The sequence below is a fragment of the Suncus etruscus genome, chromosome 15 (genome assembly GCF_024139225.1).
Source record: "Suncus etruscus isolate mSunEtr1 chromosome 15, mSunEtr1.pri.cur, whole genome shotgun sequence".
Classification (NCBI taxonomy): domain Eukaryota; kingdom Metazoa; phylum Chordata; class Mammalia; order Eulipotyphla; family Soricidae; genus Suncus; species Suncus etruscus.
This window is the reverse complement of record NC_064862.1, coordinates 29,050,366-29,076,817: the sequence shown is the minus strand read 5'-3', so window position 1 is coordinate 29,076,817 and position 26,452 is coordinate 29,050,366. Positions and strand designations below refer to the sequence as shown.

The following is a 26,452-nucleotide window of genomic DNA, read 5'->3' as shown; positions in this document are numbered from 1 at the left end:
CTAAATCACCTTTTCTAACAATCACCAATCTACCAGGTCTTAATAAATCGACTTCTCAAGTACGTCTGATGTAGTGAAAGAACATCAGCAAAGGCATTTTATTTGATTCACACAAAAACTAACACATTCCCCATCTCATATACAAAAACACCCCATTCCTCTCTGCTCTACTCTCTAGTTTCTTTGCCTTTTTGGAGACATTTCGCTTTTGGAGACTAGTTCTTACTTTAGAACTTTCTCACTTAGAATCTCTTTAATCCTTAACACACACTTCTTTATCAGTCTCCTACAGGTCATCTGACTATGACTCCTTCCATGTGGCTACTCTATTAGTTTCCTTAAAGCATAGCTTTAACAAACCTTCTGCTTGGCAACTAATGATTTTCACAATGTGATTCCAATCTTCTTTTGAATTATTATCTCCTTAAAGCCCAGACCTCCTGGCATTATTTGTTGTTCTCCCAACATCCACTTCATTTCCTGCTTCTAGGCCATGATTCATATTTGTGTTAAATTTTTAATCATAAGAAACGTATTTAGATGCCATTTTCCTGTTTCAAATTATGCTAAAGACTTCTTTAGAAATCCTGGTTAATAAGCTCCATGGAGAAATAAAAAATTATCAAATAAATGAAGATGGAACAACTGGTTAAAATACGCAGGTCTACAAAACAAATGGCAGACATATTTTTAAAAGACCAGACATGAAAACAAAATACGCAAAACTGGAAGCAAATGTGTGGGTGATTACTTAAATCTCTGAATGCGGAAGCATTTTCTGAACCTTAAACCAATAGACATGCCAACGAATAAAACAAAAAAGGATGACTGAAAAAAAACTTTTTATTTCTTTGTTAAAACTTTAGAATATATCATAAAAACATAAATGGATGCAATATTCTTGGATATGGATAAAATAATCCTGACAAATAGGGATAAAAGAACACTTAACATACCAGAAAAATGTAAAAAGTGAAGAATGGAAAAATTCATCATTAATCATTAAGAGTACAGAAAAGAACATAAGGTTTCTTGTTGTTGATGTTGTTTTGGAGTCACAACCAGCAGTGCTCAGAGATTACTCCAGGCTCTTAGGAATCACTGCTGATCAGGTTAAGGGGACCATATGTGGTTTCAGGAATTGAACCCAGGTAGGTTGTAGGTAAAGCAAGTACCTTACCTGCAGAACTATCTTTAGGCATAATATTTTACTTAACCTTTCAAACAGAAAAAAAAATTGCCTTTGGGTCTGGGAGGGCTTTCCTCCCTTCCTGGGGCAGGATTTTCAGCCGGCACGGGCTGGCTCCTGGCAGACCTCCGTATGTGCCAGGGGCCTCTTGGCCCGGCCTAGGGTAGGGGGGCCTGGACTTGGGTCACCCGACCCCCTCTCCCCCTTTCCTCCGGATCTCCAGGTGGGTTTCTGGGAGGACCTGATGGGGCACCCTGGGTTTTCCCCACCCCCAGGCCAGCTGCGGAGATTGGCCTAGGGTGGGTCTTGAGCTCTGGTCCTTTGGGCCTGGGAGGGCTTTCCTCCCTTCCTGGGGCAGGATTTTCAGCCGGCACGGGCTGGCTCCTGGCAGACCTCCGTATGTGCCAGGGGCCTCTTGGCCCGGCCTAGGGTAGGGGGGCCCGGACTTGGGTCACCCGACCCCCCTCTCCCCCTTTCCTCCGGATCTCCAGGTGGGTTTCTGGGAGGACCTGATGGGGCACCCTGGGTTTTCCCCACCCCCAGGCCAGCTGCGGAGATTGGCCTAGGGTGGGTCTTGAGCTCTGGTCCTTTGGGCCTGGGAGGGCTTTCCTCCCTTCCTGGGGCAGGATTTTCAGCCGGCACGGGCTGGCTCCTGGCAGACCTCCGTATGTGCCAGGGGCCTCTTGGCCCGGCCTAGGGTAGGGGGGCCCGGACTTGGGTCACCCGACCCCCCTCTCCCCATTTCCTCCGGATCTCCAGGTGGGTTTCTGGGAGGACCTGATGGGGCACCCTGGGTTTTCCCCATCCCCAGGCCAGCTGCGGAGATTGGCCTAGGGTGGGTCTTGAGCTCTGGTCCTTTGGGCCTGGGAGGGCTTTCCTCCCTTCCTGGGGCAGGATTTTCAGCCAGCACGGGCTGGCTCCTGGCAGACCTCCGTATGTGCCAGGGGCCTCTTGGCCCGGCCTAGGGTAGGGGGGCCTGGACTTGGGTCACCCGACCCCCTCTCCCCCTTTCCTCCGGATCTCCAGGTGGGTTTCTGGGAGGACCTGATGGGGCACCCTGGGTTTTCCCCACCCCCAGGCCAGCTGCGGAGATTGGCCTAGGGTTGCGCTTGAGCTCGTGAGATTGGCTTGGGGGGTGGTGTTTGATCTGTGGGGTGGCAGATATTTTGTCAGTTATACTCATGCTGTCACTGGCAATTTCATACTAGTCTACATGATGCAAACCGCGCGGGGGCGCTAGCCCCCGCGCGAACGTATACTCCTCCCAACCATCACTACCCCCGATTTACCCCTCTTAAGTTCTATAATACACAGTTTTAATCTCAGACCAAAGACATACAGTGGATCTAACAATCCCAGAACTATTTAGAAGGACATAAATTAAACACATATATCTTTTGAATATTTCATGTATATTTTCTTTAATGGTGTAACTCTCTCTATATTCTTCTACCATGATGTTTCTATCCACTTTCATCTTGTCTTTTCTTTGTAAGCTGTTCAATAAGGATTGTTGGTGGAACTGTCCCTCAGTTTGATGCCTATGATTGAACTATGTCATGGAAATTGCTGGTCTTGTTCCTATGGCCTCCAGATGCACCAATAACGCTTCATGGCATTGATCCTTCTTTGCATAGACACATTAAAATAGGAAAACACTATACCTACAGATAAGTTCTTATCTAATAAATCTCAGTACAATGTACCTTACACCCTGAACATTGATAGAATGACCTGGCACAGGCCTCAGAGGAATGGGCATCCTCCATTCACGCCAGAACCAGGCAAGCTATCTACGAAACATCCAAGGTCTTTTATAGCAACAGCTGGAAGCAGTCCTCTACCAGGAAAGACACTACCAAGGGTCTGACATCGACCTCCTAAAAAGAGACTTCCGATTACACTGAGAAGACTTGACAACAACAATGACCTGCTCTATAGGACATGGTTCTCTCTAGTGCCCCTTAAGTGTGAGATGAAACGAGAGGATGCTCTGCACCATCCTGACTGCAATATGGGATATGCAGACTCCAGGACCTTTAATACAGAAGCATGATACCAACAACAGAGACTATGTGAGGAATGAAGGTGTATTGCCACTACAGACGATGACTTGAATTGGACAAACTAGTTTGCCTGGAGCCTAGAGTCAGTCCTGTGCCAGGAAACTTCAGGGGTAGGGTCTCCTTGTATTTATACCATAATTTTTCTTTCCATGTCTCTTATATTTTGGTGGGCCTATGCAAACAAATGCCACTCTAACACCATTTATTACTACTTTCCCTTGACTCCAATCCTTAAGAAAAACAACCCACTAAAACTTTTGAGGTTAACTTAATCTAGTAAGCATGTGCATGGAACAAGATAAATGTACTTTGCCCTCAATGTTTAAGGAGTTACATAAGTCTAATCTCTTTGGATTATATTGTGTGCTGCTAAGAAATAGTATGTAATACAACTGGGGATTTGAGGGACAAATTAATTGTATTGTACATGGGTTCAGTTTTGTTTTTCTTAATTTTCTTTGGTTGAAAGATCAAGGCTGGGATATCATCGATGGGACTACCGAGAATTCTGCTTATGGGTGATTGGGCTTCCACTGTAACTTTACCCTGTCCTCTCTCTTTGCATCTTTGTTGTCATAATTAATAAAAGCAAAAAAAAATTAATTTGGTTTTATTTAAATGGTACTAAGGCTCAAAGTCAGAGTCTTACCCATGCAAGGCAAGTGCTTTATCATTGTACTATATTTCTAGCCTAAAAACCTACTTCACAGCTCACTGCTGGTGGGAGTGCAATGAGATGAGGACTGTTACACACTGCTAGCAGGAATAAAAATGGTTTGAGCCTTTCTGAAAAGTAGTTTGACAGAACAAATCAAAATTCCTAAAATCATTTTTGATTCAGTAACTTTATTCTTGTACTCCAGATGAAGGGTTTAGAAAAATCACCAATTTCTGGGGCCAGAGCATTGGTGCAGCAGTAGGGCATTTACCTTGCACGTGGCTGACCCAGGATTGACTATAGTTCGAACCTTAGCGTCCCATATGGTCCCCCAAGATAGAGCGATTTCTCAGCGCATAGCCAGGACTAGTAACCCCTGAGCGTCACTGGGTGTGGCCCCCTCAAAAAAGGACCAACTTCTGGCCATGTTCAAACCTGGTTAGCTCTATAAACTCACGGTTTTCTGAAATGAGATGTAGATCTACCCATTTTGAAAGATTATGGCTACACGGGCCTACGCAGCACAAAGCTGATCATCTCAGGAGGAGAGGGTGAGCCAAGCCCCCAACCTGCCAAAGCCATGCTTGTTGCTTCCATCACCCAGAATCACTGTTTCCCTGATGGCCCTGCCTCATCACTGACCCTCTAGGATTCCCTGTGATCTGACCACACTTCAGGCAGGCTGGTTTGGGGGCTGATATCACCGAGGCTTTTTGGAGCTAGTGTGGGCACCCTCCCCTCGTATCTTTCTTCTTCTAAGATGCCTGGCGGCTATAACCATACCCACAAATGCAGTCACCATATTCAAACTGGGCCTACATAAACTCACTGGCAGCTGAATGCATGCCCCTAAGTTGCAGTATCAGTAATAGTGCTTTGAATTTCTGGAAAACTTCATTTGTTTGATCCTGTAATTCCTAAAGGAAAAATCCCAATTTAAAAGTATGGAAAGCTAACAACAAGAGATTACTAAATCTTCTGCCATTGTATTAGTGACTTCATTGGCAATACAACAATTTTCACATATATGCTTGTTACTATACTTTTTCTTTTTTTTCTTCTCTTCCATTTTATCTTTTTCATTTGTTCAGTAACTTTTTTCAAAAATGTATCTAGAAATAAATGTATTATGATCAACTATGTGATGCATTTTCCTTAAATAAATAAAAACTCCACAAATTAAATGTAAAAATCACCAATTCCTACTAGCAGAAACAGAAGAGAACCCATCTCACTCCTGCAGGCTGATGTTATCTTGTAGGAGGGACATCAAAACCATAGTGACCCCAAACAGATGGGAAATACAGTTTAGTCCTGGAGTCAGGAAGAAGAGAAACATTCTGATATTAAAAGTTCATGGTAATGTTAATGAAGAGTGTTTTGTGGAGATGAAGAGACAGGACAGAATGCAGGGTGCTTGTCTAATATGTAGCTGACCCAGATTCGATCCCTGGCACTACATATGGTCCCCTGAACCTTCACAGAACTGATCACAAAGCCAAGAGTAAACCCTGAACATCATCAGCTAAAGCCCCCCACCAAAAACAAACAAGCAAAAAAAGAGTGGTTTATGTATGTAATGTAAAAATTAATCTCCTTAAAATAAAAACCATGCATGTACTATCTTGCAACTCAGCAATTCTGTTTTCAACTGTGTCCTCTAAAAAAATCTGGTGTCAGAGTAATAGTGCAGTGGGTAGGGCACTTGCTTTGCATGTGGCTGATTCAATTCCTAGCACTCTGTATGGTCCCCCAAGACCACCAGAAATGATCCCTAAACATAATACCAGGAGCCAAAGTAAACTTTGAGCACTGATGAGTATGGCCTCCCAAAACCAAGCAAACAAAAGCCCCCAAAAGAAAAAATGGTGGGTCAGGTTCCTATCCTGCTAAAACCACGAAACACCCATAAACACAGTAGCCATGTCTGTATTCAGCAAGCTTCAAAGACTCACTTAATTCCTGAAAGAAATGTAAACAGAGCCATAAGAAAACAAACAAACAAAAAATACATGAATTCATGGGCCTCTCTTATAGCTGAAAACTGACAATTTGGGGAAAGGCAGGCCAGTTGCCTGCCCTGCCAAAGCCATGCCAGCAGCACCCACAATCCACAATCACTGCTTTACCAATGACCCAACTTCATGCCAGGGATCAAGCTCTAGTCAGCAGCACGCAAGGAAAACACCATACCCACTGTACTAAAACTACAGCCCCAAATACATTTTTAAGTTGATTGCTTTTAGAGTTATTGGCTCTGTGCTTTAAGTATATAAATATACCATAGCTCTAAACTAGCAATGTACCTGTGACTTCTGTCTCCATCCCAACCCCATCATTTCTTCTTATCTGTTTTTGGATATACTGAGAGCAAGAAGCAGAATGTTAAGGTCTGATGTCATTTACATTTAAAAAAATACAACTACAATGTATGTGTGTGGGAGGCAGGATATATGTATATCCAAAGAACAAAGTCTAAATTTGTCAATAGTAGCATTAACTGACATCTTACTGCTTCAGATAGCTCTTTGATGGAGATAAGGAATGGGGATAAGGAACTCTCCTTTGTCTTGGAGAAAATATTTAGTGACAACCCTGTCTCTATACACTAGATACCATAACAATTTTCTCCTGTCTACATCTTAAGAAGGACACACACACAAAATGACCAAAAGAGTGACTCTAAAAATGAGAAATGAAAAGCACATTCATTCATCAACATTGCTTAAAATTTTTACCATGAGAATTTAGGCATGTAACATTCACATATATCTTAGTTCAAAAGTATCAGGAGTCTGGAACAAGAGTGAAAGAATAGTGTACCCATAAAGTGTTTGCCTTGTACCTGGCTGACCTGGATTCTATCCCTGGCATCCCATATGGTCCCCTGAGACCTCCAAGAATAATTTCTGAGTGCAGATCCAAGAGTAACCCCTGAGCACTGCCAGGTATAACCCAAAATTGGGGGGGGGGGAAATCAGGGGTCAGGATGATTACTCAAGTAATAGGAAAAATGGCTTGCATGTCAGAGGCTCTAGGTTCCTTCCCCAGCACCACATGGCACTGCCACTGGTCCCTGCCTCCCAACCTAGCACATCCTGGAGTGGCCTGGAGAGTCAGTCTCCCTGTATAGAGGGGTGTTCTCCTACAAACCACCCCAAAAGAGTGAAAAATAAAATATGTAAAAATAGCAGCAACAATTTCCTTTGAGTTGTGAAACTATGAATGCCATACATTGTTTCTGAATAACTTACTTATGAAGATTGATACAGAAAACTAAAACTAAAGCCAATCTTATTTTTGAAGTGTAGGACACTGAAAGAAAATAGCTACCAGCGTCTGCAATGACAAATGCAATGCCATGTCATTGTTTGCCTTTTATTATTATTTTTAAATAAGCACTGCCCTCTAAAATTTTTGTTTGTTTGTTTTTGGTTTTGGGCCACACCCGGCGGCGCTCAGGGGTTACTCCTGGCTGTCTGCTCAGAAATAGCTCCTGGCAGGCACGGGGGACCATATGGGACACCGGGATTCGAACCAACCACCTTTGGTCCTGGATCGGCTGCTTGCAAGGCAAACACCGTTGTGCTATCTCTCCGGGCCTGCCCTGCCCTCTAAATTTTGACAGCATGTACTGACTTACAATTCAAAAATGAATTCTCATCGGCTTCCTTCAAATTGACTCTGAATTCAAAAGCATGTCCTGAAAGAACAGTGACAGCTGTAGCCATGCCCACAAATGCAGTCGCCATGTTGGAACCTGGCCAGATCCATAGACTTTTCTCGAACAAGATATAAACCAAGATTATGGATACACTGACTGGCACACCTGCACAAAGCTGGCCATCTTGGGAGGAGATGGTGGGCCAAGCCCTTGACCATCTGAAGCCATATTGCTGCCTCCATCACCGAGAATCAGTTTCCCTGATGGCCCTGCCTTATTATGACCCTCTATAATTCCCTGTGGGGACACTGATCTGACCACACTTCAGATAGGCCACTTTTGGGGTTAATATCACCAGGGCGTTACTCGCACCCCCATATCTTCTTTCTTTCAAGAGCCCTGGAAGTTGAGTACATACCCCTAAAAGTTGTAAAATCAAGAATAATGCTTTGAATTTTTGGACTTCACTTGTTTGATTCTTGTTTTTTTTTTTTTGTTTTTTGTTTTTTTGTTTTTTGGACCACACCAGTTTGATGCTCAGGGGTTACTCCAGGCTTTGCACTCAGAAATCGCTCCTGGCTTGGGGGGACCATATGGGACGCTGGGGGATAGAACCTCGGTCCGTCCTAGGCTAGCACTTGCAAGGCAGACACCTTACCTCTAGCGCCACCTCTCTGGCCCCACTCGTTTGATTCTTTTGTTTGTTTGTTTGTTGTTGGGCCACACCCAGTGATGCTCAGGGGTTACTCCTGGCTATGCGCTCAGAAATCGCTCCTGGCTTGGGGGACCATATGGAGACACCAGGGATTGAACCGAAGTCTGTCCTAGGTCTGCTGCATAGGCAAATGACCTACCGTTGCATCACAGCTCTGGCCCGCTTTATAATTCATCTCTAAATGAACACTCCAATTTAACAGAATGGACAGATAACAACAAGAACTTACTAAACTTTCTGCCATTAAGTTAATGATTTTGTTGGAGATACATGATTTTCACAAATATACTTGCTACTGTAATTTTTCTTTTATCTTTCTTTTTCTTCTCTTCCATTTTATTATTTTTCTATTTCCAATAACTTTGCTTTCACTTATCTTGAAACAAATGTATTATGATAAACTATGTCAACTGTGTAATGCATTTTCTTTAAATAAATTAATAAAAGAATGTTCTGGAAATAAATGAGACCCAAATAGGGTCTGAAATAATGTGGGTCTGTTCTACATGGTTCTGTTCTATAGGGCAATTTGGAATATAAGCACCAAGATGAGGCAGCAGAGTGGGAAGCCAAGTTCAGAAAATGTTTCAAATTGCAGGACCAGGAAGACACCTAGAAAGTCAACCCCTCTAAGAATTTAAGAGTCACAGGCAGGCAGTTAGGGCCCAGAGTCAGGAACAAATAAACAGTAATGCAGCCTTGAACATTCCATCTTCAACTAGCAATCAAGGAGCAATATAAACAAGAGAGGATGGTTAGAAGGCAGGAAAAGGCCTGGGGCCTCCAGTAGGTAGAGAAAGATTACCAACTCTGCTGTGATAAACAGCTGATAATAGGTTCTTGGGGATTTGCTCTACTGGATTTACAAGTAGAGCACTATCATGTGTGTTGCTTATAAATAAGAAATATTTTCTGTTTTTCTTACTGAAAAGCACAGTTCTGCCTCTTGGAAAATTTCCTTTAGCTCTCCCCATTTTTCCTGCTTTCCTTCCCCATATTTCTGTCATATAGGTTGCAATTCCCAAGAGTTAGACAATTGATTGTGGTGCTTTCTGGAGCGTGGTCTCAGGATGGGTGGCAGAGTTCACCTGCTCTAGGTTGCAGAGCAAGGATGACATACATGTGCAGCCATGGTTGGCCATACTGTGTTTCAGAAAACGAGTGGTGTCAGGGCATGATGGATGGAGCCTCATCCTTAAAGCCTGACTATTCAATTGCAAAGGGAAATTAGCATCCAGTCATCTTCCACTATGTAACACTGCATGGCTATTAGACATTGGTTCACTTGCCACTCACAACACATTTGTGTTGGGTGGTGTGAACTCACTCTGAAGTTGGGCCACTAAAGGCCAGTAGCATTAGATCAATTTCAAAATCCACTCAACTAAACAAGTAAATCGACATTTAAAAAAAAAAAGAAAAAACAAACACTTAGCACTTGCCAGCTAGGTTGAGATAAAACAATGACCATGATGTACTCTGCTTTTATGAAGCATGGGGGACAAGTGGAGAGTATAGATCTTAAGCAAGAAATCACCAATGTTTAATGGAGCTGGGGACGGGTTGGTGATACAGGTGGAAACAGCAAGATTTAATGCTAGCAAAAGGCCTCTTAGGGGAAAAAAAAACCATTTAAAATGAAGACTGGATGAGAGGTATGTGAAAGAATGCTCATCATTGCTAATCATTAGGGAAATAAAAAAATCAAATCTCATTTAGGTACCACCTCATGCCTGTCAGAATGACTATTAAAAAAAAGATAAATACAAATAACAAGAACTGACAAGGATATGGAAAAATGAGAATTCTTGTGTATCACTGAAAGCCATTTTAATCTAAGATTTTAATTTAATTTTTAAAATTTTTTCTTAAAAATTAAAGATGGGTGCTTGGAACGATAGCACAGCAGTAGGGTATTTGTCTTGCATGCGGCTGACCCAGGACAAACCTGGGTTGGATCCCCCAGAGTCCCATATTGCCCCCCAATCCAGGAGCGATTTCTGACTGCACAGCCAGGAGTTACCCTGAGCGCCACTGGGTGTGGCCTAAAAACAAAAAATCAATTATAGTGAGTCCATCAAACGATCCAGCAACTCTTCTCCTAGACACTATTCCAAAAAGAAAAAAATACCAACTCCAAGAGATATTTGCAACTCTCATGATTATTGAACTGTTTACAAGAGGCAAGATATAAAAATAATATACAGAATGATATACAGAAATGATATACAGTGGATTCAGCCACACAAAAGATGGGAAAATTTTTAAATAAAATTTTTTTCTTTAGTCACAGGTTAGATTTCACATGCACAAAAGCCCTCAGAACTTTGAGCTAATGTGATAGTCAGACCAAAGCCCCATCAGGGTTGTCAGGTGAAACCTTCTGATGTCTCACAGGCTGACTACCTTTCAGAACCATGATCCTGTCTCTCACTCAGCTCTGGGCATAGCATTGGGCTGGGAAAAAGATCAAAATCTTGACATACACAACCACACGATGAACCTTTAAGACATTGTGCTAAGTGAAATATGTCAGACTGAGTAGGTGGGGCCAGAGAGATAGCACAGCGGTAGGACATTTGCCTTGCATGCAGCTGACCCAGGATAGACCTGGGTTCAATTCCTGGCATCCCATATGGTCCCCCGAGCCTGCCAGGACTAATTTCTGAGCGCAGAGTCAGGAGTAATCCCTGAGCATCTCCACTGGGTGTGGTCCCAAAACACAAACAAACAAAGACTAAGTAGGAATATGAAAGATGGAGGTGAGAGAATGGGATTTTGGATCTCAAAAAACTCACAATGGGCATGATATGGGATGTGAATGAAAGCAGAGAGAAAGCATATGAGCAAGGATGGCAGTGCCAATAGAGGAGTGCTCTACAGGATGCATGGAAGCTGAAAGAAGTAAGGAAAACTGCACAGAGTTTCTGGAAGATCTGACTAAGGAAGCAACAAACAAGGAGAAGAATAACTGAAGGTTCAGAAGAACCAGTGAGGATGTCTTAATTCTGGGTAAGAGATGAATGTGATTAAGGAGCCACAGTGGTAGTACAGCAGGAAGAGAACTTGCCTTGCATGCCACTGATCCAGGTTTGATCCTCAGCACCCATATAGTCCTGAGCTCACTAGAAGTGATACCTGAGAGCAGAGCCAGGAATAAGGCTAAACACTGCCAGGTGTGGTCCAAAAATGAGAGAGTGAGTGAGAGAGAGAGAGAGAGAGAGAGAGAGAGAGAGAGAGAGAGAGAGAGAGAGAGAGAGAGAGATTAATTGGTCAGAATAGGGGTGATGACTCATATAAGAAAGGTTGGGGACACAGAATTGACTAGAATTTGGTTTTACACAGAGCTTCAGCGCACAAGTGACATCACCCATTCTAGGCTCTACTCTTTACTTGCCTTCTTTAATACCATGACAACACTATCAGGCAGTGTCGCCCTCCTTTCAGAGAAGTAGAGACTTAGATATTACAACTGTCCCTGGACTCATAGCTGTCAAATAGCATGATTGGGATACTAATCTTGGCCAGTTTGATGGTATTATTCTATCATGCATCTTTTTTTTTGGGGGGGGGGTCACACCGGGCAGCGCTCAGGGGCCACTCCTGGCTCTACACTCAGAAATTGCTCCTGGCAGGCTCAGGGGACCATATGGGATGCCAGGATTTGAATCACCATCCTTCTGCATGCAAGGCAAACGTCTTACCTCCATGCTATCTCGACGGCCCTCCATCAATCATCTCAATAAATTCAGAAATGACAAAATCTTTTTCCCTCAATTTTAAAAATTGAATCACCATGCAATACCGTTAAAAGTTTTTGATGGTTGAGAGTCATGCAATGCTCAAAAATCTGACTTCTATTCAATATTTTAAAACAAAAAGGTGCCTGAGGGATGGTGCCTTGCAAGCCTGAGGCCATGAGCTTGATTCCTCATGTCACCATGTGCAGAGTGTGGTAACTGACTCTGCTGTCTAGCACCCTCAAAGCTGTGACAGAGCTTTGATCTCTGGCCAACAAGGTAAGGAGGAGTCCTCAACTCAAGTGCAAAACCTCTGGTGAATACCGCAAATACAGATGTGTAAATGCAACTTAAAGCGTATACCCGACCCTAGTGAACACCTAAGCAAACACACAACTGAAGTGTATGATCCCCAGCAAGAACCTGGGCTGGATGCACAGGCACCACAACTATATGAATGTGATACTCATTGTGACAGCAGCAACAACAAAATAAAGCCAAGAGAGATAGGACAAGGCCTAATTTCTCCATATCATCATGTTGTATCTTAGATCGATAAACCCAAGAAAGACATTTAGAAAATAACCACCTCAGTTATCATCAGAGCAGGGTGGAGTTTCATTGCTAACCTCCTCCACTTCTTCCTCCAAGTCCAGTACCATCCTCATTTTGATGTGAACTTCACAGCTAGTTTTCCTATTGTTTTGAATGTTTCCAAGAAAAACATAAAAAATATAACGAGTACCTATGCGAACTTCAACAAATCTTAGTGCTCTCCATCTTTGCCTGTGATTATTTCTTGTTCTTTTAATGAAGACAAACATGGTAGATAGCTGAGTGCTGCCTGCCTTCCCAGAGTGTCCTTTATTCCCAATTTGGTATCTAACATACCTGTGTACATGTGAGACCATTCTGATCTATATAAGTCAGGGATCTAGCAAAATCGTTAGCTGTTTCTCTATATTTTTAAGTTTTAAAGAAATGATAGTAGGTAGCACATGACACACTGAAGACACTGGAGTCATAACACTAGCTTGCATATATTCATAATTTGGGGTGTGTAGACACACAGTGGAATGCAAGTCATGGCATTTTTGAGATAGCTAACAGGATTTTTCATTGTTTAATTAAACATTGTTTTAAAATTGTGATTCTATGGTTTATAAAATGGTGAATGATGGTTTCTCATGCACATATTTCAAAGGTCACACCTACTACCAGTATACCACATTCCTGCATCAAAGCCTCTTCCTCTCAACTCCATCTCTCCCACACCCATCCCCTTCTCCCTTATCACATCAGGAAAATACTGAACCTTCAAAAGCTCCAGCTTTTTAATTTGTGAAATGTGGTTAAAGAATTCCTGTGGGAGGTATGAGATTGTCTTCATCTTTAGGCTGGGCACTACAAGTATGGGAAAAATGTTCCCTTTTATTTCTGGGTATAACATGGTGGATGCTCATTATATGGTGGCTACTTGTAACTTGAAAGCTTTGTCCAATTTTTTCAGGAATTCCAGATTTTCCTTTTTAATTTATGGCAGTATCATGGTTAACAGTAATATTAATGTGTTTTAGACAGCACCACTGTTCCATGCCCACTCTCTGAGTGCCAGCATCTCTCCACCACTTTCCCTGGGGACTACTTCTTGACCAATGCCCCCTGCACCACCTCTTGCTCCCTCACCCTTCTCCTGCCCCCTTTTAGCAGCCACAGTATCTCAGCAGGAATTAGAATCCAATCTTAAAATGGCCTTAAGCTCCTCAGTGTCTAACTCCTCTCATAAAACTGTAACTGTGACCATTTCCAGGTCAAGTCTCCATGAATTTTAATGCAGTCCCCTATTTAGCTGGGTTCGGCTTGTTTATTTTAACAGCAAAGCTAAACTGCTAGTTCTTTGATCTCTATGGAATGCTAGTCTATTTTGTTTTGTTTGAATGTTTGAGGACCACACCCAGCAATGCTAAGGGACTACTCCTGGCTCTGCACTCAGGAATTACTCCTGACCGTGCTCAAGGAATCATATGGAATCCTTGGGATTAAACCCAGGTTGGCTGTATGTGTGGCAAGCTCCCTACCAGTGCAGGAATATCAGTTATTCTATGCCATTCTGACCAGGTACTTAAATTGCAGAAGTTTAAAAACTCAATCCTGGGACTCTCCTGCCCACCTCCCAGCTGAATTCACTCAATCTTTGATAGCTATGATGACCAGAAACTGCCATATGTCTGCTGAGTTTCCAACAAAGGTGCTAACCCTAGTGATACTACCAGCAGCATTGATCTTTGTCATTTCTGCCTTTTCCATCCTAAGGAGATTGATTTTGAGACTTCAGAGTTTTTCTGGGATTAGGTCAAAGGACCAGAGCAAAGAGTCTTGTATGTGGGAAGTCAGACTTTGATCCCTGGCACTGCCCACCAAGTACCACTGGGTATAGCCTGACACTTTGGGGTGGCCTTGTTGAACCAACAGGGAAGATGCCCTCCACAATGCATTTTTTTTATCTTTATCACTCCATAAAATGATTAAAAAACCATTTGTCCATTGTCTTCATTATAATAAGAATCTTCTCTACCTAATTCTGGCTTCCACAACTTCACTCATTCAACCAACACTTCTATAAATGTAGTCCTGATGTTGTCCTTCCTCAAAGAGGCATCAGGTCTCTCTTGAACACTATAGTACATGCCTGTTGCACAGACTTCAGCAACCAGCTAGTTAGCTCTGTGGCAAAACTACAAGCTACTCCAGGGAAAAATACCTGACATGCTGTTCTTAGACTGAAAGTGCTCAAGGGGCTGGAGTGCAAAGGCAAGATTTGAGTTTGCCTTGCATGTGGCCAGTCCCAGCCAGGCCTTCCCTTAGTATCATGGGTGCAACTTTGAAGGCCTCCGAGCACCACCAGGTGTGGCCCAGATAATCACTGCATCACAGGACTCCAGCAGCACTTCTTCAGGTCCCTGCATTGAACCACTGGTCAAATTGGTGGAAAATTCTAGGAGTAGCCCCTCAATATTACCTGGAATACCACTTGGGAGAATCCTTTCCTTCCAAAAAAGAATGTGCTCATATCATCACGGGTGATTTTGTCTATATTGATGTTAATGTATCAACATGATCATGCTAACTCCTGGGAGCTTGTATTATTTGTATGATGAATATTCATATGTAATACATTGTCCAATTAATCATCTCGATGATTCTTTTGCTAAGAGCGAAACTGCGTACACATGTTATTATTGAATCATTTGACTGAAATTAATACTCAGTAGTTAAATTATTTTAGGAAGGAAAAATAATGTGTTGAAGTGAACTCAAAGACAATCAGAACTTGGTATGAGCTGTTCTGGCCTATAAGCAAATAAAGAAAGTAGTCTAGTACTGAAAGTAAGTCAAGTTGTTTATTCTAATATCCATTTGGACTCACTGTCTTTGTCTAAAGGATAAGAATAATAGCCAACGTCGGGATTGTCTGTCACTCTTCATCCTTTGTGTCTGCTAGTTCTAGTCTCAAATAATCGTGCGAGCAAAGTGGAACTGTCTCCATTTTCTAGATGGCCATAAAAGACAATTCAAATGCAGCTCTGTCAAACTCTGAAGCCCATTCTCATACCATGGCAGGTGCCAACAAAATAAACCTCAAACCTTGACTCTCAATGCTTGGTGAAATAGCCACCCTTCCCAGATAGAAGGCTTGAGGTAAGGATCCCAATGAAAAAATAAATCAGGATGCCCTAAGACACAGCCAAACAGAAAGTCATTTAAAAACACACACTTAATTTTTCCCAAGCCTCTAGTTCTTCCATCCCCCAGAGAAAATTCCAATCCACTTGGGATATTAATTACAATAAAAATTTATTAAATACTCATAAATGCTAGACACTACCGGGAATACTAGAAAACACAGCTATGTTTCTATGCTCTCATTCAAAGAAAATTAAGTGTCTAAATGATGAGGACTCCTGGTAGCAGTAAATACTACTTTATTACTCACATTTTCCCTATCCTTCTCTTATAAATGTTTATTATTTATTTAGCTCCTTGGATTTCAGTCCAAATGCCAAAAACTAATATGTGTTCCAGGTAAAATATGATCACAGTGGAGAAGCAAACAACCAACTCTCTAGCAGCCTTATCTTCATCATAAGGGTCCTTGTGAAATATGGCCTGCAATGTATTTATTTCTTTACTCCTTCCTGGACTGAAGCAGGAAATCAAAAGGACTTAAAACCCTTTTAGATGAATACAGAAAATAAAAAGATGCTCTTTCATTGTAAAGCTAGAAACACACACACACACACACACACACACACACACACACACACACACACACACACACGGGGAATACTAGTGAATTTCATTTCCATTTTACAGAGATTTAAATATTTCTTTCCTTGTACATAGAAATGACTAAGCCTCATTTTGCTCAGAACCCCTATTCCAGGTGGTTCTCAGTAATTAACACATGTGACAAGACCAGAAAAAAAGATCTTGTGCTCCCTGAAGCCCATGTCAAGTTTTACACGTGACAGAAATTCTGCTGCCTGCCCATATTCCAGGGTCAAGCTGAGATTAAATTTTAATAAAATGACACTTTCTTTTTTTTTTTTTTTTTTTTTTTTTTTTTTTTTTTTTTTTTTTTTTTTTTTTGGTTTTTGGGCCACACCCGGTGACGCTCAGGGGTTACTCCTGGCTATGCGCTCAGAAGTCGTTCCTGGCTTGGGGGACCATATGGGATGCCGGGGGATCGAACCGCGGTCCGTCTCCTAGGCTAGCGCAGGTAAGGCAGGCACCTTACCTCGAGCGCCACCGCCCGGCCCATAAAATGACACTTTCATCTAGTGGCTCCCAAAGAACAGAGTGAGTCGAGATTAACATAGGAAAATATCACACAGGTGAGCGATTGAGCTTCCCGGCTGGGATGTATTCGATGAGAATTGTCAATGAAGATGTTAAATGAACAGCTGAAGGAAACACTTGGTGTGATAAATTTATCCTTGAATGTGAGAACTCCACAGAAATTAAACTCTGTGAGCAGAGCCAACACTGAAAGGAAGGGCTGATTTCCTCCTCAGAGAAGGAGCCCCCAAACCTCCTCCTTCACCCAGGAACTCCTTTCACAAACCACAAAATCACTAATGTCACTTTAGCAATCAGGCTGAAATGGAAATCACCCCCATTGGAAGAGGAGCACGTTGATTTTTATTAAATAACATTCATTTTCACCACTCCCACTCATGCTAAGCGTTGAATAGCTAATGAGGAGAGGTATCAACATTATGAAAGAAATATTTAATGAGAGAAAATTAAACATCTAAGTTTCTACCACGAACACAAGTTCGTGTAAGCCTGGCATCATCCCAAAAGGGCAATCCTGGCTGGCAGTGAGAAAGTGGAGAGGGCAGTCTTTAGATCTAAAACGAGACATTACTTGACAATCCCACCTTCATCCCTTTGAAAGCCTGCTTGCAAAATCTACTCCTGTGATTCTTCTAATTATGCCCTGGGTCAGCTGTAAGATACTCGGCCTTAATTGCTAATTAGAACACAAAAGCCAGCGATCACAGACTGGGAATTGATGATAAATATATATCTTTTAAAGGAGGTTGCAGAAAACCTTAAGATGATTATGATTCTAGTGAATCATCCCTCCTCAGATTTCTTTTTTTAGAAAATCTCTCTTCACCACCTAGGGCCCCGACAACCCTTGCAGATCCTTTGTTGTTTGAATCTCCAAAGAAGTCACAGAATGTGGCTACTTTTTGATCATCTATCAACTTTAATAATCTTAAACGCTAATTACAGGGCTGGTGCTAGTCTATGCAGCACTTTAAGTGTCCAGAGCAAGTGCAAGAGAGCCCAGTTTATCATACTGGCCAGACATGAAGCCATAAAGGAAATCCAGCCTACGCGGCTGAGGTATAAATCTGGTTCATCTGTCCCTTGGATTAGATGAGCTCTGATTAGTATTTTTCTCTGTTAAATCATTTAAGACCTGGGAGCTGCTATTTGGCTTTAAACAGCGTGAGGGTTTCATAAACAAATGAGATAGGTCCCATCAGGGGTTTAAAAAGCCACTGATTTTTAGCTCTGGGGAAGGTCCCCAAAAGAATGAAAGAAAGCAAACAGATACATTTCTACCCTGGGAGCCACCTACATTAGAGTAGCTGTCCTCATTATTCGTACTTTACTCAGCACTATGGCAAGAAATGGCTATTCAGAAGTAATGTAAGTGCGGCTAACTCATGTGGGTATAGATAATGGAGACCAGTCTGTGCTCTGGGCAGTATCTGGAGGGGCAAAGGCAATAATAAAACTTTGAAGGACACAGACAAAGGCAAGGAGGGCATGGAATTCAGCCCAACATTTAACAAGGGAGAATAGAAAATGCTATTAGGAAGGTAAATTTCGGCCAATTCCCCCCAAAGGTAAATATTTAGATTGCTTCAGTTGAGGGTTATCTAGTAAGCATGTTACCTGCCAATTCAATTTTAAGGGAAAAAAATTTAAGTACAAAATAAGCTAAGGAGCCAATAAGTCCTTCAAAGATAAATGCCACTTGATTTCCTGGGGGCTGAGCAGTCCTTAAAAGGGGCACAAAACTGGCCTCAATACATCATCTTTACTATTATGATAAACTAGAACTCATTTTAAAACTTCACCCTAGGGACTGGGGTGATAAAGCAAAAGGCTCTGCATTCCGGAGGCCCATGTTCTGTCCCCCAGTACCACGTGGTTCCCTGAGCACCAGAAGTGACCTCTGAGCCAAGGAGTCCTTGAGCACTGTCAGGCCCACAAACAAATAAATTCATCTTAAAAATCAGTACAGCTTTCCACCAGAAATCAAAAGGACTCACAAAGCACTAACTCATAAACACTATTTGGCTGCCATGGCAGAATGAAAAGGTAAAGGGAGGGGAGCAACACTGGAATCAGAATAAAGTGGAAATGAATATGGCCATGGTTACTGCAAAGGCAAAGCCTCAGCTCAGCTTACCCAGGCTATAAAATAAGGCCTACAATGCCCTTCCTTGTCGCCTCTTCACAATTGGAACCCATAGCAAAGCACATAGAACACAGATGTATAGAGCAAAAGACTGATTTAAACTCCACTTGAGAAGCTTTGATCTTAGCTCCAAAGAGCATTTCAGAGAGACTGGAAAGTAGAAGGTGATGAGGTAATGGGCACCCAGCCCTGTTCTCAGTTTCTCTCTGTGGGAAGTAGTGGGCTTGTTCTCACTGAGCCTGGCAGATCCTACAAGAGAGCCTGTGTCTGTCAACAGGCATTTAAATAAAGCTTGTAGACTCCAAGGACTCTAAATGTAAACTCAGTTGGAACAGTGTTAAAACCCTAAAAGTAAATTGATGATGTGTTTTATTAAGTTGTATATTAAGGATGTAGGTTTTTGTTGGTCAAATCTCTCTCTCTCTCTCTCTCTCTCTCTCTCTCTCTCTCTTTCTCTTTCTCTCTCTGTGTGTAAGACTCAAGCTGGTAGGATGTGACCTGGCACATGAACTTGAGGTCACTGTTGGGAAGTGATGAACCTTGCATGCAACAAGTGGCAAGAGAAACACCAAGCAATTTGTATGTATGGATATCTGGGAATAAACCAGGTTTCTCTATGAAGTTCTATGTATACACAAGGATTCTACAACTAATAGGTTTGTAATAGCATATATGGATATGTGATCTCTTCTATTCAGAAACCTGTCTAAAATGCTTCATGTTTCCTAACACTTAATGATTGGATTAAAAGGAATGCAGATTTCTCAAAAGAATTCATTGGCACTCACAAATCCTAATTTTTGGGGCAGGAGAGATAGCACAGCGTTAAGGCATTTGCCTTGCATGCAGCTGATTCGAACAGACGGTGGTCCGAATCTCAGCATCCTTTATGGTCCCCTGAGCACATCAGGAGCAACTTCTGAGTGCAAAAGCCATGAGTAACCCCTGAGCACTGCCGAGTGTGACCCAAAAACAAACAAACAAACAAAAACAAAAAACAAATCCCATTTTTTCTTGTTTTTTCTTTTTTGTTTGTTTGTTTTTAGGGATATACCCTAATGACACTCAAGGCTTATTTCTGGCAGTGATGGAGGGCCAAATGCAGAGCCAGGTTCAAACTTGGGATCAAGTCTTAATTTTGGGGGACAGGTACTTAGAGAGGATGTGCCTAACACAAGGTTTGGGAAAAATTAAGCATTATTGTCCATGATGAACAGTAGGGAATCCCACTGAGAGGAACAAAAGAACCAGGTTCTAGTAGTCTGAATTGATTTTGCTAGCTCTGTGTCACCAGCTGAAATCAAGGAAGTTATATTCCAGAAAGATGGGAATAAAACAAATCACACAATACATGAAGATCTCCCCTGATTTACCTGGTTAGGCCATCCCATCCTCTCGCTTACACAGTGACAACTCACCACATAAAGTCATATACCATAAATCTTTCTCTCAATAATCTATCATAATCTAAAACACAGCTCTCCAATCTAGATCCCTTCTGCCATCCCCTACACTTAAACCTTAAAAAAATACAAGAAGGGCCGCAGTCAATACCTGGAAAAAACTTTGAGACTCAGTGGACCTGAAACCAATTTCAGCCTCTGGGAAGAGGCTTGGCAGAAAATTGTAGGCTGTGAATTTAAGATGGAAAGTGTTTATCCTCTACATATTATAGGGTCAATCTCCAATCATTCAGAAGTCCAATTGCTCATTAGAATCATCTGGAACCTGCCAAGGAAAATTACCTTAGATCACTGACTCAAAACAGGTCAGCTGAATAAAAAGCATTTGCAGACACTCGATCTTGTTAAGCAGAGCAGCTTATACTGAGAGAACCACACTCAAAGCTTCAGATTTTCCAACTATATGATCTTTAGATTTGCTACCATGAATCCTTCAGTAACTCACATCGTGGCTCTGTTCTCTGGTCTCCTTCTATGTAAAGAAGGAGAGTGAGAAAAGTGAAGAGAGAGGGCAGAGGTTAAGGTATTTGCCTTGCATGTGGCCAACTGGGTTCTGTGACCAGCACTGCATATGGCTCCCTGAGTGCCACCAGGAATGATCCCAGAATACAGAGTCAGAGTAGTAAAAACCAAAAAATTCAACAAACAAACAGAAGGAGAGTGTGTCAGATTATTTAGGTGGGACTTGAAAATGGTCTCCAACACCACATCCAATCACAACCACTTATCCATACCAAGCCATCACTTCATATACGAGGAAAGAAAAGCCATAATGTACCATGATTATTGTCTTTTACTGTGACAAAGGACACATTCCTTTCCCCCTTTATTCCTTGACTCCTTACTTGGCAATTAATTTTCTACCTGACAACAGAACCTCTCTCTAAATTTTATCTCTAAGGAAATTAGAGCAAGCCATCTCCAATTGACAAAGCCCTAAAGTAATTTTATAGCATATGCATGTATGTGAAGATCTCTGTTGTGAGAACATAGATGCTGGAGTTGATTTAGAAGCTAGCAGGTGTACGTGTGAGGGGAGGGGAATTCGCATGACCAAAATGGGAACAAAATCATCATCTTCTACTTACCCTTGGACTAAGTATCAAATAAAGAAGTAAAAAAAAAATAAATAAAACTCATTTTTCTTAGAAGTCTAGAAAAATATTTTTAAATCATTAGGCAGTGTATAAAAATAAAATTTGTTTTTGTTTGTTTTTCTGACTCATTTACAAAGGGCATGTTGAAACCGAGAAGAAAAAAAAGAGCCAGACTTGCAGAAATCCATTCATTAAAATCTGTGTTTTCTTTTGTGAGTGTGTGCAGCGGGGTGGTGGTAGGCTCAAGGTTTTCTCCTGGTTCTGCATTCAGGAATCACTCCTGGCAGGCTTGAGGGACAATATGGGGTGCTGGGGATGGAACCCAGGTGGTTGCAAACAGGCAGGTAGGTGTCCTACTCCAGAACCTGAGTGATGGGGGGGGGGGCGATGATGTATCTCAAGAGGTAGAGCACTTGGTTCACATGTACTAGGTTCCCCCCCCACCCCCGGTTCAATCCCTAACACTGCAATGCCATCCCTAATTCCTGAGACTGACAGTTAGAAACCTGGTGACACATGGAACCTGAGTACTATTATGAGTGGTCAGTAAAAAGGTGACTAAGACCTTAACTATTACAAAAAAAAAAAATAAATAAAATGCATGAAAGCATTTCTCTGGATAGCAAAATCCCTGGGGCTAGGAGCCAGGACACACAGGTCTAAATTCCAAGCAGGCAGGCACTTGGCCTCAATACTGCATCCTCAGTGCCCAATAACTAACCGAGACACAGAGTTATGGTCCCCACAATGTTATAACAAAGGATGAATTCTTGGTCATGTGGCAGGAAGGCTTGATGGTGTGGTATGGACACTGGCCACATAATGTCAGGCTGGTACCCCCATGGGAATCAGAGGCACTTCTCTCAATATGCCCAGAGTGGGCTTCCCAATAAGTGTTGCTTGATATGAAGAATTAAAGGCAATTAAGGTGTGTGCAAGAGTGTGTGTGTGAGAGAGAGGGGGGGGGAGAAAGAGGGAGAGAAAGGGAGAGAGAGAGAAGGGAGAGAGAGAGAAGAGGAGAGAGAGAGAGAAGAGGAGAGAGAGAGAGAGGAGAGAGAGAGAGAGAGAGAGAGAGAGAGAGAGAGAGAGAGAGAGAGAGAGAGAGAGAGAGAGAGAGAGAGAGAGAGAGAGAGAGAGAACGTATGGAAAATCTGTCACCATTGTTTCCGGCATACAGATTCTTCTAAATTAAGAACAACAAAGGCTTGAACAGCTGGGGTGTTGCTTTTGTCTTGATTTCATTGTTTCTGTACACAAAGGAGAAATCACTACTATCCCTTTTATGACCTAGAAAGGATGAAGACTGAAGAGTATCATCCCAGTGTAATGTGTTTCTCTGTAAATACATTTCTCTGTAAACATATCTCCCACATCTGAAAGACGTATCTTTTGCTGCTCAGAGTCAAAGTTAAAATCTTTTCTTCCTTGTGGCAGGAAGTTCTCTGCCCCCACCACTGGTCCCCCAGGTTCCTCAACTCAGGATTTATATCCCTTTTCTCCCTGGCTGAAATTGGGGCCTGCATAATCATTGTAGTTCCCCTGAGCATGTTTTTAAATTGATATTTCCTTTGCTAACCTGTCCAATCTTTACTGTTTTGATTATTCATCCAACCCAAGAGAAAACCAAGGTAAAATGGGATTTTTTTCTTCTGCACCCCAACAATAACAAGTAAAAGAAGGATCACAACTCATTTCTAGTAAGTTCATACAGTCAGAGCCAGAGAGATAGTGATCAATTTAACTCAGACTGGGTTTGGTGAGTGAGAAGGAAATGTTGGGAAGGTCCTTGAAGACAGGTGAGCAGGGATTAGGTGGATGAGTAAAGATGGTCATGAACGATGAAAATTGCAGGAGCCACTAGACAGAATGGCCAGTGTAAATGGGGTACACCACTGACCTAGATGGGGAAGGAAACAGAAAAATTTCCCTCTGATGGAAAAATCATCACTGTGCAGACAATACAAAATTTACCAAGGATAATATTCTGATACTCCCTTAAGCCAGCATCTTGGTGCTGTTCAAGATTGACCAACTACCATTCCAGGTCCTTTCGTCTCACTCCCACCCCCTTATCACCTCTGATCAAATTTTTCTTGCAGTCCTGCAAAATAAAACCTAGCAGAGTGGTGTGCTTCTACCAATACAGTTATCTGCCCAAATGCTGGGCACCAAAAGGTGAAAGAAAACATGTATACTATAAAACTCAAACCCATTTGCTCCATGAAAACTCACAATTGCCATGGCAATACTTTCTTACCATCCCAAATACACACACACACACACACACACACACACACACACACACACACACGCAATAAAAATGGATTAGAATCTAGGTGGTGCTTTGACTCAGAGAAATCATGCAAGGCCTTCATCATTTTCCTCTTCTCTGAAATCCCATGCATATTTTGTTCCTTATTAATTCGCCCCATTTCTGTGGCTGTATAATCTAGAAATGTGTGTAGAAACAGCGCTGCTCTCTCTGGAGCGTGCTGACTCAGGGTGTTTACTCTCATTCTTCCTTACAGGAAACTGCTTATTTTACTTAGAAACTTGTACCTTGAGAATGCTCATATTCAGACTCAGTGCATGCTCTTGCTTTGAATAAACCACCTATCTTACTCAGAAACAAAGCTTCCCTCTCCCACCCCCCCCCACCATGACTCATTCTTGAATTCTTTTCTGCAACAATATTAAGAGCTTGGACACTCCCAAAGCAGGGTTAACAGCTGTAGTTCTCACTAGGCTTTTCCTACAACATCTATAAGGCATTTTGGAATAAAATATGCAGTAAAACACAAGCTATGTGTTGTAAAATGGGACATAGAAAGTAGATTGTGTTTATATCGTCCTTTCTATGTGTAATCCTACTGCGATGGATTTATGTGCCTTGCGTGGCCTTATTTACATGAGGGAAACTTAGAAACAAGACAGAATAAGAGGCAATCAGTGAGATATGTAAGATATTGGCACCTTCCACAGGGCTCCAGCACCATTCTGGCTGTTATGGGCCAGGGTCATTCAAGATATAGGTGATAATAAATATTATTTTCAGTAATAAAGTTCATGTGATGAAACTGTTAGCTCAGGCATGTAGCACATCCTCAGTTATGGACTAGAGATTTGCTGTTAGTTTGAGCACCGTGACTGCCTTTATTTATTTGGGGAGGGGGGCATATAAGGAGGTGTTCAGATTTTACTCCTGGTTCTGCACACAGGGGTCACTCCTGATTGTGCTTGGAGGTGGGGGTTGGGCCCACAGGGAGTGTCTGGGATCGAACTTAGGTTGGACACATGCAAGGCCATCACCCTGCTGCTGTACTATCTCCGGCTGTGACTAAGTGTTTTGAAATGGTCCAAGTGAGAGAACTCACTGCTCCTACAAGCTGAGTGTTAATGACACATGGGACACATGCCATCCCAAAGCTGTGGTCCCAAGAATCACTCTACAAATAAGAAAAAAAGGGAAGTACATAAAAAATCCTAATTCATATTGTTTCCACACTTTAAGGCCAAGGGGTTATTTTGATGGCAAGTTTGACAACAGCCAAAATTAACTAGTCAGTAAAACCATTGCACCATTAACATTAACTCTAACTGGCCAGAAAAAAAATCTACAAATGACCTAACCATAATTTGAGACATGCATATGCAATAATTTTTTTACTACCTACCTATTTATATGAGATCAACCGAATCGTGTCTACTTTATGGATCCCATTTAGAATGAAGGAGTGGTGAGGAGGGGAGGAAAATGCTAATTAAATGTAATCTATCATCAGTATATTTCGACCTCAATAGCAAAATCAAGGCTAATCATTACAATAAGGTTAAACAGGCTCCTCCTCATCAGGGATAGAACAATGCTTCATCAAGTCACATTATCAGGGCCTGAAGGACTAGCACAAGAGTGTGGAGCTCCTACCCCACAAGGCGCTGCTTACAATTTCAATCCCCGTTTTCCCACAAGAGTCCAGTGGGGTGCAACCAGTTGTGTGTGAGCTCCACAGATGCAGATCTGATCCTGTAAGCACTGTCAACTAAAAAATGTGCTAATACTGTGTCCCTGAAGTGTGACCGCTGCTGAGGAGGCGTGTGAGCACAACCAGAAGGGCTCAAGGCTTGGAGAGTATCATGGCCATGTATGCCAGCATTGCAACTTGGTGTCTGACTTCCCCCTGTCAGAACCACCGCTAAAAATGTGTGTGTACCTCAGACAGGAATGTATGCAACTCTGGACCGCAATACCATCAACAATGAGAAGAAAGAGCTGGAGAGGAAATTTAAAATACTGGCAAGTACATCATCAAATTGGTCCTCTTAGAACAACACATTTTAAGTCTAGAATAGGTAGACACAAAGCACAAGAATACAGAAAGGATAAAGAACATCAGTTCTGAAAACACAGTGTGGTCTCATGACCTCTTTTTCTTTGTATGTGTGGGTTTTTGGGGGTTTGGGGATTGGTCCACAGCCAGGAGCACTCATGGATCACTCTTGCAGGTACACAGGAAACCTTCTCCAGTGCTGGATATTAAACTGGGGTCTTCCAATCTGTATTATCTCTCCAGCCCTATATTCTTTTGGTTTTTTGGAGGGGTCACATCCAGCAATCTCAGGGTCTTTTCCTAATTCAGTTCTCAGAAGTTTTTCTCAGTGGTGCTCAGGAGACTAAGTGGTCCAGGGGATTGAACTAGGGATTCCCTATATGCAAGACAGATGCTCCAGCCTTTAAGCTAACTCCCAATCCCAAAACCTTTATATGCTCTTAATAAGGTCAATAATAAGGGGGTTTGTTTATGTTATTAATATATAACAATAATTAATACATAAAATATTAAAACAGAAAAATGT

At 42.1% G+C, this 26,452-nt stretch overlaps 2 protein-coding genes across 2 annotated transcripts in view; both read right to left on the bottom strand.

Annotated features, from left to right (window-relative positions):
- The window catches only part of TTC28 (tetratricopeptide repeat domain 28), a 385,385-nt gene that overhangs the window by 218,567 nt on the left and 140,366 nt on the right, over window positions 1-26,452 (bottom strand). The window lies entirely within an intron of this gene.
- SGSM1 (small G protein signaling modulator 1) overlaps window positions 21,210-26,452 on the bottom strand; it is a 667,483-nt gene continuing 662,240 nt past the window's right edge. The window contains exon 25 of the transcript XR_007503136.1: window positions 21,210-21,224. The gene's annotated coding sequence lies outside the window, so the exon portion shown is untranslated. The remainder of the gene's footprint in view (window positions 21,225-26,452) is intronic.